The 16,577-nt window shown below is 33.7% G+C and overlaps 1 protein-coding gene across 2 annotated transcripts in view; it reads left to right on the top strand.

Moving 5' to 3' along the window:
* Positions 1 to 16,577, top strand: part of TDRD3 (tudor domain containing 3) — a 204,400-nt gene that overhangs the window by 146,141 nt on the left and 41,682 nt on the right. The window lies entirely within an intron of this gene.

Here is a 16,577-nt window from a genome sequence, read left to right as displayed (position 1 = left end):
TAAATTGTACTGTGCTTTGGAAATAAGTACCCTTATTTACATGTTAGAGCCAAAAAGTTATTTGTATGTGCAAAGTGGGCTTTCATGCATATGTTCTTTCCCGATTTGTTACTTTAAATTTCATTAAATTTTGCCCAGAAAGTGTCAAATTGAAACCTGATTATACATGTTTATTATGTGTTGTTTCAGTTACCTGTAAAAATTAGGGAAGAATGCTTTTAACTCTACTTATAAAAAAATCTAACTGCTTTTATTACATGTGTATGTATAGGTAAACACACGTCTGTTTAATAATTATTTTATCAATCATATTGGCCAAATGTTATGCCAAAACTGTGTTATATTTTTGAAGTCATGAGTTAAAAACGATTGGCCTTGTGGAGTCCAACTTTATAAAGGCTTTATGTGGACTTTATAGACATACAGTCTCAGCTACATTTAGGTAAAAAGATGAGTACATAGTAAAATTTGGCTTCTACCTAGCATTTATATAAAGGTATATTAGAAATTATTCTTACAAAGTTCTGCTTATTGTTTCTTTATCTTCATTTTATATTAGATAATTAGAGGACTAACTTCTTGCTGATTATTTCCTTTACCTAAAAATCTCCAAACATGATAGGAAAATTATATCTTTCAAGCATATAAATTACCTTCTTGCTTAATGTAAAATTCATCATTTTCTTATGCGTTGCTCTCCAAATTTTTACTTTTACATTGACTTTTTTATGACCTTTTTTAGTTATCTCCATCCTCATCCAGGCAAAACCAAACATAATTAGAAACAATAAATAGAATATTTGAAGTAATGTTCATTTTAGGGATTCTCACTTTTCTATTTCACCTAGATAGAATACAGTTTCTCAGGTCTCTGTTTCTCAGATTTATAATAGTTCTGATAGCAATAACAACTTTCATAGTTGGGTAAATAGTTTTCCTCAGTCTTCTTTGAGCTTGTGGCTATTTCCTGAAAGACTGAATTGCCACTTTTCTAATTCATGTTTGTTTTTCTGAGAGAAACTTAAAACCATTTTTTCTTTCTAGCATTTTTTACTCTTTTGCCTTCTAATATGATTATCTGATTATTGCTCTCTTCTCTTTTTCCATTTTTTTATCTGCTTTTGATGGAGAAGATAATTGTTCATGAAGACAGAATTCCTTCAGGTTGTGTTCTTATTTGCCTTTCATTTTTCTTATTATGCCTATTAAGATTATTTTAGGAATTAGAGTTATGGATTCAAAGTAGAGTTCTCATGCCTCCTAGGTTGTTGTATAGATTGTTTTTTGGAGTCTTTGGTCAAAGCTTTATTTTATTCTTCTTTCCCCAAGCAAAATCTAATTTCATACTTTTGCTTCTTCACTCTTTCCTTATTGTTATCTTGGGTGACTGTAGACAACCAACACAATTTTATCTTTTTACCTTAGTTCTCCCATCTGGCACTGTTTTTTACTGAAGTGAGAACACTGATTCTAGAATGATTCCCTGCCCCTTCACATTCATAGTCTTCATTACTTTAAGGTTGCTTCTAGTAAAATGCAAGTTCAGTTGGTCATTATATTTGTCCAGTGCCTAAGTAGTGATTCTGTGAAGAATCACTACAGTGTTCTTCAAGTCTGCCTATTTATGTATAATTTCATATTTTGGACTATTGGTTTTTTTTAGCCAATTCATTTTTTTAAGCATGTGCTACATCATTGTCCAGTTCAGTATTCCAAGTGCATCTAAATGATGACAGTAATCTTCTGTAATATATGGATGAATTATTTTACAAAAAGAATCAGTAGGACAAGAGAGTCATTAGAAGATCTAATTATCTTCTCACCTGCTTGTGAGTAATCAGATGACTGTCAAATTTGAAATGCTGTAGTTTCTAAAAAGTGTTGTAAACATGCAACATATTTGGGGATATTATTTATTATTACTGAGTCTAATATGTTTCTTCTCTGCCTTAAATTTCTTCATAGAAATCATTCCTGACATGTAGAAATCATCAACTTAACATTTCTTGGCTCTTATTTCTTTTAAATAAATGGATGTGAATATTTAAGTTCATTCAGAAAACACTTAAAGAAACATACTGGATAAGATTTTTAGTGAATTTAAGCTATAGATTGTGTGGGATCCCATTAATCTCTTAAAGTTCTGTTTTGGCCATCTATCTGTATCTTCCTTCATGGCTTTCTGTCTGGTGAGTTGTAGCAGATTGAAGCTTAAATCCGCCATATTTATTAGAACTACCAAATGATCAAAAGTAAAAGACTCACTGTGCCAATAACCAAGTAATTTAAAAAAAGCATATGAGATACATTTAAGGGCTGCTTGTTGCAGGGAGATTATTAGAGGCCTTACACAAGTCTTTATTCACACTGCAGATTGTAGATATTTTTTCTACCTTTTTAGCTCTTGCACCACTTATGGGCCATTACTATTTTTATTGAGAAATTATACTATATCTTTTATTTAAGAGGTTATATGTTTCTTTCTTGCACAAAGTTTTCAGAAATGTACCTCTCTGTTTCCCTAAATGTAGCAATGATTACTCAATGATGATTTTTGTATTTTACAGAAAAAAAAACCCTACGTATAAACTTTGAAAGCCTTTATAGAAATAAGTTGCTTGTTTTGTCTCTTAAAGATATAAGGGTACATTATCAAATGAAAAGCATGAAATATTAAGAGACTCTGAGAAAATTAATAGCCTGTTATGTGGAAAATTAAAATAAAATCAAGATAATACTTAAACTAAAGTGTTAATTTTTTCTCATAAAGTACAGGAATATGATGTTTATAAATTTGTGCCTAAAATGAAATATTTACTTGTCATTACCATCTGGATATTTCTTTCATTTTCTTTTATTTCATAAACCTTCATTGATGATATTACAGGTGGCTAGAAATCTTTCTTTTCTGATTTTATTAAATAACTTCTTTACATACACAGTTTTACTAAGCCAGTTTTATTGAAAGGTTATCTTTGATTATTTGAAGGAACTAGATTTTTTCCCTATTTCGTTCTTGCAGTCATGAGTTTTAAGTTTTTTATCTTTTGTGTAGTCTACTGCCCTTATTGTTTAACATAATTTGTGGTCAAAATATTTTGCTCATCTTCAGGATGAAGGCTCTAATTATTTTGTTTTTCTCACATTGGTTTCTGAGATTAAAAGACTTTTCCAAATGAAATAAAGGAAACAATAAACATTCTTAACTATTATTCTTATATCATTAAAAACCTAGAATATGAAAAATTGTTTTCTTTCCACTGTATAAAAAAAAATCAAGGTCAGAAAAGCTGTTCCTCATTTTACCTGGAGGCATTCCTCTGAATTGTTTCCTTTTAACTATAAAACTAATGCCAGGAAATCAGTAAAAAGATTCCAGAGGCAATTTGGAAGCACTATAAAATGTCCTGCCTCTGCTGTTCAGGCAGACCTTTTGTGTTTGCAGGTTGTTGTAGCTGCTTGAAGCTATTATAATACCAAGAAGAATGTTGCCAAGGATTGTTCTTCTCTGCATGTTCATGACCCAGATTCTGGTGTGAGAGTTCCTTTTGTGTCCTAAGAAATATTCTGTTGAATGCTGTTTTCCTGTTTTATTTTTGAGTTTGTACATCTTCATTTTAGTATCAGAAAATATTAGTATTTCACATATCCAGTAAGGAAAATCAGGATTGCAGAGGAAAAATGTCCCAAGATTGTACATTAGGCCAGAATCCTGCCTCCCCCTGCCCCATAAAATAAAATATAAATAAAATAAAATCTTCTATATAAATAAGGAAAAGGCCAATTTCAAGAATTTGTGGGGTTTGGAATTTCACAGACAAAAGTAATTAACGAGGTTATAATGATAATTTTATGTGTATTTAAAATTGTTATTCTAGAACAGGAACATTTACATTTTTCCATAGTATGCCACATGATCAGAAATCCCTGTGTGTATAGGTCTCATGAATTTTGCTATAAAATTAAGTATATTCAGTTTCATTTACAATTACTAATTTATCCAAACTTGCTCTTAGGAAACTTATTGGCAGTCAGTAATACAACACTACTGATAGGCAGGTGGTTGAGTGTGATTGGCCTGCTAATTCTTGTGTACTAGCTAATTACTTACAATTTTATTTTGTTAAAAATCTCAGGTGACCCATACCTTGTGATCAGGTGGGCTTCATTTGGTCCGTGGACCAACCTTATTGTCAGACACTTGAATTTCTAGAATCCTTCTTAAGATAGAAATTTTTAAGACTAAAATTTTATGGGTAGTATCTCTGTTTTAAGCATTTTCCCAGGTTTAAAATTCAGATAATTTGGGATTTTCTGTGTTTAAAGAAACTAAATGCCAATAACTTCTTTAATATCTTAACTGTATAAAATATTGTAGAGAATATTAGATTTGCAGATGATCTCAATATCTTTTGATTTTCCCATTTAAATGCCTTTGTTCTACATCTTGATGAATTAACAGTAAAATAAACTCTAGTTCTCAATAGTATCAACATGTGCTGAAGGTGATTTTGATTTTTATCATAGGCTAATGTTCTTATTGAGATATTTAATATCATTTTAGTATCTTCCTTTATTTATCTTAATAGCTTTTTAAGATAATAAACTATAAATGGAAAAAAGCCTCATTTAATTGAAAAAACAACATTAAGAAATATTCATAACAAAATTATATTTATATGATTTAGTGATTCTACATTTGAAAGGACCATTAAAACTATTGCATCAAATTTCATAGGTTTTTTTATAAACCATTCATTCCAGAAAGATTTATCCATTTGTTTTAAACCAAAAGATCTTGCAAATTGTAATAGCTGATGGAAAAATTCAAGGTGGGTTTTTTTTTCTATTTTTCTCACTATCTAAAGAGCTCCACATGTATCCAGATAAATTTTTAATTTAGTGAATATATGTGATCTTCAATTTCTGTGCCTAAAACAGTTGATATTAGTAAAATATTTAATATTTTCCACAACAAGTACTTGAAGAGAAGGTTATTCTTGATTAGCTGAAATATTGCAGAGTTAAAGGAGCAAAGCTCTGGCCTAGGAGTCCAGTCACTTGGACTCCAAGCCAGACTGTGCCACTGGTCAGACTATATACTTTGGGCAAGCCATTGATCCCTCCATGCCTCAATGATCTCTAAGGTTCTGCCTTCCTAAAACTCCAGAATTTTATTATTCTTCAGAAGCATTGCACTGTAGTAGAAGGAGCCTAAGTGATGCTCTCCAACGTTTAGTATTGTGTTGCATCTGTTATCTGAGCCCTTGTTTCTTCCTCTGTAAAATAGGAACGATAAACACTTGCACTCTTTAAATCCTAGGCTTGTTGTGAAAAGTTCTTTAAAGTGTTGTATCACTAGGGGAAGAGGATGGTAGTGGCAGGAGGAGGAGGAGGAGCAATTAATTATAAATATTAAATGTTTTTCAAGTTCACAACAGAACCAAAAGGGTCATGAAGCTTTGCTGTTGACATAAAATGTTTCTAGTCTTTTCCTTGGGGGGAAAATTATTGGATCATGGCAAATATATATATTTTGGCTTTTGATTCTCTAGTACTTCCCTTCCCAAATGCCATATTAGGATTTAGGATTCTAGGGCATAATCTGAAAAAAAGAGGCCTGTGGATTCCAGAACTACACAAGGTTTGCAAACTGCTGTTGTAAAAAAAAAAAAATTTACATAATCAAGTAGAGAGGTGATGTTGTGTAGTGGATAGAGTGCTGATCTTAGAGCCAAGAAAACCTAGTTTTAGGTCTTGCCTCTGATTTACACGGGTCATGTGACCCTTGGATTAACCTCTTAAAGCTCTAGGCAATTCTCAATCACTAAGTATTTATGAAGTACCTACTACATGCCAATCAGATAGGCACAGGGATACAAAGAATGAATGAAACTGCCTTCTTATAATGAGCTTACATTCTAACAGGGTGACAAGTACATTATATGTCTATATACATATATATGTATATATCATAAATATAAGTTAATAAATGCATATACTCACATGGTAGCTCAGTATAAGGTAAATCTGGAGGGAAGGCACTCGGTTGGGGGACATCGGGAAAGACTTCATGTTAAAAATGGTACCTCAGATGGTACCCTAGGAGGGAGAGGAAAGGAAGGAGTATATCTCAGGTGTGGGGGATGGTCATTGCAAAGGCAAGAAGATGGGAGATGGTGTGTTGTGAGTGAGGAGTAGTGAAAGGCCAGTTTGACTGGATGGCAGAGTGTAGAAGAGGGAGGGAACATTTATTAAGCACCAGCTATGTTCTAGAAACTGTACGTGCTAGAATGGTTCAAGACTTAACACAGAGGGGCAGCCAAGTAGCACAGTGAGTAAGAGCACCTGCCCAGTGTCAGGATGACCTGGGGATCGAATCCAGGCTCAGACACTTAGCACCCACCCAGAAACATCTGGCTGTGTAACCTTGAACAAGTTACTTAACCCCAATTGCTTAAAAAAAAATACTTAAGACAGAAAAATTAGGAGACTTACAAAAATCTAGGTGAGAGAAGGAGGGCCTTAACTACAATGGTAGAAGCAGTTGGAGGGAGCATTCAGTTGGGTTAGGGGTCAGTCAGGAGAGAATGGTGTCACAAAAACTCAGAAGAGAGAATATTCAAGAAAAAAAGTCAGTGGTTTCAAAGGCAGCAGATAGTTTGAGAAGGATCAGGTTCACAGAAGGTTCCAGGCTGCATTGGTCACAGGAATTTCCTCATGTTGGAGTCCCTCATATCCATAAAATCACAGGTTCATCCCCTATCTGTATCTAATATATCAAAACACCCACTATGCAGAGAAGTAATTAAAGTAATAATGGTTCATAGTCACACAATAATGTTACAAAATACTTTATATGGTAGATAATTAAATTTAAAGATGAAGAATCTGAGGCTCAAGTCAAAGGATTTTTCAAGATTACTTAGCTAATAAGAAGCAAGCCAAGATTTAAACTCATTTTCTTTTGTTTTCAAGTTGAGTGCTCTTTTCATTACCTCTCCAATTTCTCTATCATATAAAGAATTCAAACCTAGTGCCCCAAATTTACCTGTTTCTCTAGCTGTACCATATATACTTTTGTTACTCCTCTAATTAGACTAAGAAAAAAGGACTACTTTAATCATTTAAAAGAAATACATTTTTTTTTAAAGCAATCGGGGTTAAGTAACCTGCTCAAGGTTACACAGCCAGTTATTTTTTTGTGTGGGTGCTGAGTATCTGAAATACATTTTTCTTAAATCATTTTTACAAAGTTTTGAAAAAGCATGGTTTAATTGTTTTAAATAGCATCTTACACAATGTATAATCTAGAATGGGAGTCTGGAAGACCCAAATTCAAATCCTTCCTCAGGCACTCCCTCAGCCTTAGTTCTCTTATCTTTAGAATGGCAGTAATAATAGCTCCCATTTTCCTGGGTTGTTGGGAGGATCAAATGAGATAATAAATGTAAAATACTTTGTAGACTTTAAAGCTGTATATACATGCTAGCTTCGCTTTGCTGTAATCCAGATACCGTGATTTTTTTGTACTGCTCATACTTTTCCAATACCTCTCCTATGGACTTACTAATAGCAGAATTCCTTTTTCTATAGAATATAAGCCAGAGAAATCTGCTGTTATTATACACTGTGAAAATGAATTTTGTACTCCACATAAATGCATTGGAGAAAGGTTTTTCTGGATTATCTAGATTTTAAAATCTCTAAGTTATATTAAATGAAATGGAAAGAATGATCGTTAATGAAAGTCTTTTGAATATATTTTACATTTTCCCAAAATAAGATGATTTCCCCCTTCATTAGTTAAAATGCCTATATGTGTTTTTTAAATATATTATTCTTTATTTCATTAAGTATTTCCCAATTACATTTTTAAAAAATTTAACATTTCTGAAGATTGGAGTTCCAAATTCTTTCCCTCCCACCCTCTCAGAAAGCCTGTATAATAATTAAGAAAGATAATCTTTTTAGAATCAAAGGACTTGGGTTCACATCCTAGTCCTGTTAACTTTAATAGCTCTGTGACCTTGGAGGAATCATTTAACTTCTCTAGGCTTCAGTTTTCTCATCTATAAAATGGAAGGTGTGATGAACTAGTTTAGTGGTGTCAAACTCAAATAGAAAAGCAATTCCTTTGACTGCATATTGACTTAGAAAACCATAAATGAACATTATGTTGTATTGTGTTCTTACTTATTTTGTTAAATATTTCTGAATTTCATTTTAGTCTTGTTTGGGCAAGATTTTGACATCTCTGAACTAGATGACCTCTGAGAGATCCCTTCTAGTTGTAAATCTGTGATCTGATGATATAGTATTGTACTATTATCAAATATCTCATTTCCTTAGGTTAGAATAGCTCACCTCTTCATTTGTTAGAATTCCAAGTTAAAGCTATATTTTATGTGACTTTATTCAATATTTTTAGACCTCCAACTATAATCCATAAAATAGCTTAAGATGAATGAATTCTGACATATTTATGACATTTTAAGTATCAGCATAAAAACCTGATTTTCTGTAAAATTTAACAGATAGTTTCATAAATATATAGTGAACTGTTTCCTGTTTAAGTGAAATTACTTTTAGTTTGGAGATTTATTTAAATATGTGTGACTGTAGCACCAGATATATTGTTATTCCTCTTCTAAATAAAGAACTAAAATTATGTTTCTTTTGATAAATAGCAACCCAATACGTGGAATTCTGAGTTGATGGAACTGGAAAAGTAAGAAGTAAATTTGGTCCACCTAGATTGGCTTTATTCAGTTTTGATATTCCCCTCAGAGAAATTTTAAGGTATTTCCTGGAAAATGGAGGTGGTAAAAAGTGATGGTTTAAAAGGGTATGGAGTTGCCAAGGAAACACATTTCTTTTGACTTGAGTATATTCTGCCTTTCCAGGGATATCCATATTGTTAATCACTTACTACATGAAAATTTTTTTCACAAATTCTACCAAACTTCATGAAATTAAGATGTATATAGTGTTTGAAAAATTGTAGCTTGAGGAGTCTGTATATTTCTTCCTTGCAGATACTCATAAAATGCAGAAAATGCTTCTTTCCCCAAGCTATATGAAGCTGGTAAAGTGAATAAGACTCATTTTCCCATAGCTAAGCCCATTGAACAATACTATAATTTAGAGTTCCAGTGTTCTTGAGTTTTATGTAGTCCATCTTAACTCTCAGGAGATATTCTCTTTAGCTTTTTATTTAATCTAATGCTTCATTTCTGATGGATTTCCTAAATTTTAAATGTAGGCTTAAAAAGGATGAAAAAATAAATGTTGCTCATTGTGCTGTAGACTTTAATCCCTTTTAGATGGAGCTCCCTCAGTGTACCTTTCCTCTTCTACAGGCAGTGATGGTGAATCTTGATGAGGTTAAGGGCTACAAATGGATTTTTGATACAATCTGACTACAGATCATAATGGGCCATCTGTTGTGCTTTCCCTCTTTTCAGTCTTGCATGTGTTTGTCTCCAGTCATTTCTAAATACTGTTCCTTTTTCATCTTCTCAGTTATTATTTTTCCTTAGTTCCCTATTTCTAGCTCATCATTGTATCTTTTTGGCCTTCTTCCTCTTGGTGTCTTCTTCCATTTCCTTTGTTTATCTCCACCTCTGTTGACTTGTGGTATCTATTGGAGCATATGGATGTCCCTCCCCCACTCCCAGTCCCTTGGATCCTAATTCCCCTGGACTTCACTGGACCTCATCCCACTTGTTCCAGCATCATGTGCAGTAGGTTTCACCATCACTCCTCTAGGAAAAGAGTGAAGTTGAGCTGTCTCCTTGAGAGAAACATTGGTGTTATAGAGCTTCCAGTTCCATTAAAGGAGGGAACTACAGGCAAGAGCTTGACACCTTGGCCTGAAACAACTACCTTAGCTGCCTGTCATTGGGTGAGCTCCATCAAGAAGGGAAAGGAAGTGCTGCCACAGTGAGTACATTTTATTTATTTTCTTTTTAAAAAGAGAAACATAGAGATATGTTGTTTTTTTTTAATGTGAAGTAGAGGTGTATATTATGAAGCATCTGGAGCATTTGACAAGGGAAAAGAGACATAGTCTTGCCAGTTGTGGCACACAAGTCACCGTTAGCATAATCCAACTAATTTCTTCCATATTTTAGATTTTCCAAATGTAAAATGGAGCGCTTGTTTCTGGCTTACATTGTTAAAGATTTTATAAGCCTCATATTAATGATATGAGGTCCTTAATGGCACAATTCCATATTATTATTTTAGCTCAAAGTATTTTTTAAAAAGCCAAATGGAAATTTGACATGTGAATAGCAAGATTCTTTCTTTTCCCTTCCCAAAGAGTTAATTGATCTTTGTTTGAGTTGATGATATGATCATTATCCTTTAAAATCATTCATATTCCTGACTATTTTGCTGTATACTTCTAGGTAATTATTGCATTAATAAAAATGTTTTACAAAAGGTAGTTCAATGAGTTACTGTATTTCATGTGTAATTCTCTCCAATTCATTGGACTTTAATTTTTTTTTAAACTCTGTATTCTCAAGCATTTTTAATGTTGATACTATATAATGTGTATTGTTTTGAAACTTTCAGGAATGAGTATTTGCAAAATTTCTTATTGTAACTAGTTGTGCCTTTTCATACAATTTCTATATGAAAAAGCACATGTGTCATGAATTTTATTATATTTTGCTAAAGCAAATACTGTTTTTACTGTCAAAACAGTCTTTAATAAAGACTATCAGACAAAAGAAATCTGGAAAGTAAGTGAATTTTACAGTATGTGTAGCTATATGGTAGCTGTATTTGTTGTATATATAGCTGCACAGGGAAGGGAAATCCTAAACAAACCAAAAGTCTTCCTCATTTTGGTGTTCTTTTTTACCTCCAGGCTAATAAAGATATGGTCATCCTTTAAGATTTTTGACACTGACTTTTCTAAACGTTTTTTAAAGACTTTTGAAATCTATTATTCAGGTTATAGTCATCCATTTTGATGGCATCATCATGGCTCCATTATCTTTTTATTTTACTATTACCAACTATTGATGCGATTATCAATCCATTGGGGATGTATATAACCTAACCATTTAAAAATTGACTAATCCCAGAGTTCAATAAGAGATATAAGAACATGCTTCCTAGTTGTTTTGGAATCCAGTCAGATCAGAATCTTAATCAGAAAACCCATTAAACTACTGGTAAGTTTAGTGGATGGGTAATTGAAGTGGCATATAGTCCTGCTGCTCATTGTTATTGAACAAAAAAGTTGTTATAGTCAGGACTGTAAATGTTCTTACCAGTTATCAAGCCTAATACTGATTAGATATTAAACACTATAGTTTACTAATACAAATATATTACTAGTTATGCAAAAAACTTTTTAAGCTAGTCCTAAAAATAGCTCTGGTCCACATGCCCTTAAAAGTAAAAAAAATTTCAAAAGTACAAGATTGAATTAAAAAGCAACTGATAATAAGGTTAAAAGGTTTAATAATTACCTGTATTTAAACAAACAGGACTAAATAGAAATTGTTGGAAGCTCCAAAGAGGCAGATCTTCAGCTTGACATAAAAGGAGATAACCTAACAATTAGTTGTCAGGAAAGAGAAGAGAGTGCATGAGGACCGACCTTTGGGGATGTTGTAGAGGAGATTCTTATTAAGGTACAGGTGGGAGGAGAAAGTGAACTGAGATCACTGCCATTCTGAGATCCTGAGATTCTCATTGAGCAGATGGAAGAAATGAAAAATGACAGAGTTCCTGCCCTTGTGGAGTTTATAATCTAATGGTAGAGTTTGGAGTCTCATAGGGGTAGTGAGGAAGGACAGGAGTGACACCTTAAACTCAACTGCCCATACTTGGTAGTAGGATCTTGACTATATGTCTTTCCTATATTATATTTTCAGGAAATCAGATGATACCTTCTAGGTCATGTCATCTAGTCTTTAACTTCATAAACCTAAGATTCACAGTCCCTATTGTGCTGGTTTTCCTGTTGTGATGACCACATTTTTGGTGCTGTTTAATGAATGCATCAGGTAAATGTTATGAACATTGAATATTTGAAAGCAGCATGTTTCCTGGAAAGTAAAAAAGATGATAAGATACGATAGGGACACATGCTGTAATGCTTTCAGTTTCCTCCTGTGACCATTATCTTGTATTAATTTACTTGCAATTAGGAAAGTGTAGTAGTATCATTGTTAAATTTTGTCTTAATGGCACCCTCCCCCCCAAAAAAAAATAGACTACAGAGCATTTCCCTTCCTACTCCCCATCCCCACAAAAAGATAGCAAAACATAGTGCGACTATTAGCAATTATACTTTGGTAACTTATTGTTCATTAAAGTTAAGCTACGTGCTTAAACCTTAACAAGGTGGTACCTACTTAATTCATGTGTTTAACCTGTTTTTTTTTTTTGCATTTAACATTGACTTTATTTACATATTGTGATTAATATATATTTTTTGTTTTACTTTGCATCATAGATTTAGAATAGGAAGAAACCTTATATGAAGGCCATTTAGTCCAGCTCATTTATTTTGCAGATGAACAAATCCAGAGATTGAGTACTTTACCTACCCAAGGTTACAGTGAGTGGTAGTCATCATTTGAATCTAGTTCTTCTGATTAGAGATCCAGTGCTTTTTGTACTGTATCACATTGTACATACAGGTCTCCCCATATTTCATTAATTCTTCGTGTGTGTATGCATATATGTAAAATCCATTTCCCTATAGTGCTGTTGTTGTTCAGCTGTTGCAGTAGTTTTCTACTCTTTGTGACCCCCATTTGGGGTATTCTTGGCAAAGATACTGGAATGGTTTGTCATTTCCTTCTCCACTTCATTTTGCAGATGAGGAATCTGAGGCAAATGGGGCAAGTGACTTGTGTAGGGTCACATAGCTAGCATTTGAGGCTAGATTTGAACTAAATTTCTTCCTGACTTATCCTCTATCCACTGTACTACCCAGCTGCCCCTTTACAGTGCTTGTGACATTCCAATTTCATTGGTTTGTTTAAATTACTAAATTTGCCTAATTTTAAATCTCTATGTAATCAAGATTAAAATTTATCTTATTTTGTATCTTTTCATTTTAAGATTTTGAGTAATATTTTTACTCTTATGTCAAAGATATACCTCTTCCAAATAGACCTATTGGTTCTCAGATTTTAAAAATTGATAGAATAGATGATCTTTTTAAACTCAAGATGATTTCTAAAAAGCTTTTGGCACAAATAAACTGATATTCCTGATTGGTATTTTGCTTGCCAAGATTTTCAGTTGCATTAAAGTCAGAGTTAATGCTTACTTTGTACTCATTTCTACTGAAATAGTTCTCATAAATGTAAGATCCTTTCTGGACTACTATTGGGAAGCATTGGAGCTGATAATAAAGAAATTAGAACTATTAAAAAGTTGTTAATGTGCCAAGTTCATTTGAATTGTATCCCAGAATTCTTTACACATTGGCAAGGGAAATAAGATCAAAAGTTCTTGTTGCTTACTTTAGGCAACTTATTAGGAATACAAATAATACAGAGCAGGAAATATGTATTATAATTCCTTCATTTGGGAAAAGAAACAGGAACTACTCAAGAAATCAAGAGACTGCTAATTGTAAATGTCATTATAAAGAACCTATTATTAATAACAAAGGACCAGATCAAAACTATTTAAAATACAACTTAGAAATGGATAAACTTTGCTTCTTAATGAACATATCTACATTTAAAGATTTAAATAAGATACTTTGAGGAATTCATTTTGTAAAAGTTGAATAGGTACAATTGATGTTAATTTGCCATTATGCAGTAGAAAGATTATAATTACAATGATAAAGATAAGGGCTGAAAGATTCTGTTGTAAGGGCAGGAAAAAAGTGGTCAAAGAAAAGGTTAAAGGTGGATTTGGGGGCTCACTTCATATTTGTGACCAAGCTTTTTGAAGCATTCTCTGTAAATAATTTGTGATTTTCAAAAAAAGTTTACTTTTTGAGATGAGAATTGCTTTAAGTCAGATTCTTATTTAGTATAACACTCAGGAGAACATAATCCTCTTCACCCCTTCTGCTTGTCGTACACAGAAAACCAAAGCCAATTTTTCTGATTGTTTTGCCATGGATCCAGTTCTATTGGCTTTTTTTTTTTTTTGAGGGGAGAAGGCAGGGCAATTGGGGTTAAGTGATTTGCCCAAGGTCACACAGCAAGTGTTAAATGCCTGAAGCTACATTTGAACTCGGGTCCTCCTGACTCCAGGGCCAGTGCTCTATTCACTGTGCCACCTAGCAGCCCTATAGATCCAGTTCTATGCAAGGTAAAGAAGTCAAGAGTAGGTAATAAGTATTCACCTTAGTATTTAGTCTCTGAATAAGAAGAGGAGACAAAGCCAACAATAGCTTTTGAATCCTCTCTATCCCCCAAATTAACACTCCTGTTCTCATCTCATTTATGAACATATTATTTATTTAGGAGAAAAATATTCTAATTAAGCCAATTGCAGGGTGGGAATTATTGATAGTTACTCCTCCTCTCCCTTTATGGTTTTTTTTTTAAAGCAATTGGGTTAAGTAACTTGCTCAAGGTTACATGGCCAGTTATTTCTGGGTTGCTAAGTGTTTGAGCCCAGATTCGCTCCCCAGGTCATCCCAACACTGGGGCCGGTGCTCTTACTTGCTGAGCCACCTGGCCCGCCCCATCCCTTTATGTTAACAGAGGTATGTGATTGTTCACTCAAATACATTTCCAAATGGTAGAATTTCAGATGAATTGCAAAGATGTTTGAGCAGAGTATCCTCCTTTAAATCCTCATAGTTAGAACAAGTTTCTGCAAGGGTAGATAAGAAAGGAACATTTGTGGCCATCTAGCTTTCTTCCTTTAACTCAAGGGAGAAAAGAGAAAGGACAACAGAGTAGGAATATGTAGGAAGGTTTTATGAAGTCGGAAGAAGTTGTGAAGAATTAGGAAGTTTCTTTAGGAGGAGAATTAAGCACCTTGGAGGAGATGGAGGGTGGTTTCATCAGCGTTTATTAAGGTTCTACTATGTTCCGGGAACTGGGCTAAGTGTCTTGCCCTTAGACTAATTGGAGAGACAAGCAAACAAAAGTGCACATATTAAATAGGAAATAATTCACAGGGAGAAGTCATTAGAAAGATGACTTGAAGTTAGGACTTGAAAGAAGGTAGGAGAATAGAGATAAGTAGGGAATGTTCATGGTAGAAAGAGAAAATTCTCAGTCACGAAATGGAGTGTCTGGTTCATGGAACAGCAAGGAAGCCAGTGTCACTAGATCAAAGAGTGGGGGGGAGGGGCAAGGAAGGAGTAATGTTGAGATGAAAGTGATTATAAGACGAGAAAGGTAGAGAAGGCGGGAGATGGAGAATTTGTGTCCCATTCTCACCCTGCTCCCCATGAGCTAAGGCAGTAATCCAAAGGAGTAAGGAGTGCTCTGTTTATTCCCTCATTCACCAGTTTGCTAAGTAGAGTCCCTGGTCCAACCATTTCCAATTTTCCTTGTCTCTTAAAAAAAGGGAGAACTACAGAATAAACTAAGCAAAGGCAGTTCCAAAACCCTGGTGTCTGTACTCTCCTGGCTCCCAATGCCTGGGTGCAAAGGGTGGTCTGTGTCAGAGAAGTAAAAAGACTTGGGCTCCTGAGCTCCCATGGGCTCATGGGATCATGAAGTATTTAGAAGGTCTCAGCAACATTCTGATCTGTCCAGTTCCCCCTCCCCTCCTTCCAGTTGACAGTGAGATTGGTGTTAATGTAGTAGTAATTGCAGTTATTTACATTTTTGTAGTTTGCCACATACACTTAATTGCCATGTAGTATTATAGCTATTATGCATAATTTTAAATATTCCAGGTTGACTTTGTATTTATTTCTACAATACTAAACTCCATTTAAGTATATTTAGCCTTTCATAGTATATTGTTCTTATAGCATGATTGCACTTCAAAAAAATTAGAATCATAGCATTAAGAGGGAACAATGATAATAATGATTAACATTTTTGAGTGTGAAATCATCTTAAAAAAGTTAAAAATTGTATCGACAGTTTAGTAACATAAAAAAGATAAATAAAAAAGAACATTTGTTGATTGTCTGACTTTACATGACTTAAGTTTTTTGGTGCCATAACCCCTTCCTCAGTTCCCTCTAACCTGACTGTTGTCCAAAAGATAAAATACAAACTTCTCATCTTCTGTACTGTGTCTTTCACATAGCCTTCTCCTATCTCCCTCTTTTCATATATCACAAAGTTTCAGAGTTGAAAAGGACCTCAGGTCATCTAGATCAGTGAAGGTATTTCCCTCTGGCCCCAAACCCTAAATCTTTATGTTAACACTGCAAATGGTCAACTAGCTTCTACTTAAGGGCCTCCAATTGGGGGAGATTCAGTATCTTTCTAGGCAGCCCATTTCATTTTTTAATCACTCTAATTATTAGACAATTTTCCTGACATGAATTCCAAATTTACATCTTTTCAGCTTCTACCCATTGTTTCCAGTTCTGCATTTTGGAGTCAAACAGAATATAAGAACTTTTTTTCAAGTGCTTGAACACAGTTATCAGGACG

This window comes from Petaurus breviceps, unplaced genomic scaffold, assembly GCF_028583685.1.
Source record: "Petaurus breviceps papuanus isolate PSGF00001 unplaced genomic scaffold, PetGlider_PUasm1.0 90769, whole genome shotgun sequence".
Classification (NCBI taxonomy): domain Eukaryota; kingdom Metazoa; phylum Chordata; class Mammalia; order Diprotodontia; family Petauridae; genus Petaurus; species Petaurus breviceps.
This window is presented reverse-complemented; position numbering and strand designations above follow the sequence as displayed.